Source organism: Tupaia chinensis, unplaced genomic scaffold (genome assembly GCF_000334495.1).
Source record: "Tupaia chinensis unplaced genomic scaffold, TupChi_1.0 Scaffold146027_1, whole genome shotgun sequence".
NCBI classification, from domain to species: Eukaryota; Metazoa; Chordata; class Mammalia; order Scandentia; family Tupaiidae; genus Tupaia; species Tupaia belangeri.
The window spans coordinates 47353-47974 of record NW_006205883.1 but is presented as its reverse complement, the minus strand read 5'-3'; positions in this window follow the sequence as shown (position 1 = coordinate 47974).

The following is a 622-nucleotide window of genomic DNA, read 5'->3' as shown; positions in this document are numbered from 1 at the left end:
GGAAAGAGGAAGGAAAGGCTATGGGAGGGAAGGGGTTTAATGAGCAAAAGAAAGAAGAAGGGAGACAGAGGAAGCGAGGCAAAGAGCGAGGGGAGGAAGGAAGGAGAGCGCTGAAGGAGAGACAGAAGGAGGGCAGGGAGGAGGCATGGAAAACGCAGAGGTCCTGAAAAACACCGAGCACAGAGAAGGCGTTAGAGGTGCTGTTACTGCGCTCTGAGCCTGGATGGTTTCAGCCGTTCAAAGATGATCTATTTATAAAATGTATCACGCTGCTACGTGATAAACTAGCGAGATGCTTCGCAGCTCTGAAAAGGATGACTGTGGATGCTCTCAGTCCAGTCAGAGGAATGCTGTCGTGTCATTCAGGAGACCAGTCAACATTCTCAAATAGCACTTTCTGAAAGGATGATAAAAATGAGTTCTAGAATGGTTATATGCTTTCCATGTACATTAGTACTTAAAAATTTTCTGGGACCAGCAGTTAGCGTCATGGCTATGTCGCTGGACTCCCACGTAGTCGACCGAGGTTCGAGTCCCGGACCCGGTGACTTAGAACTCACGCCGGGCGCGTGTGCGTGCGTGCCCAAGATCCCGAGAGGAGAATGGAGGAGAAGGGATTGTG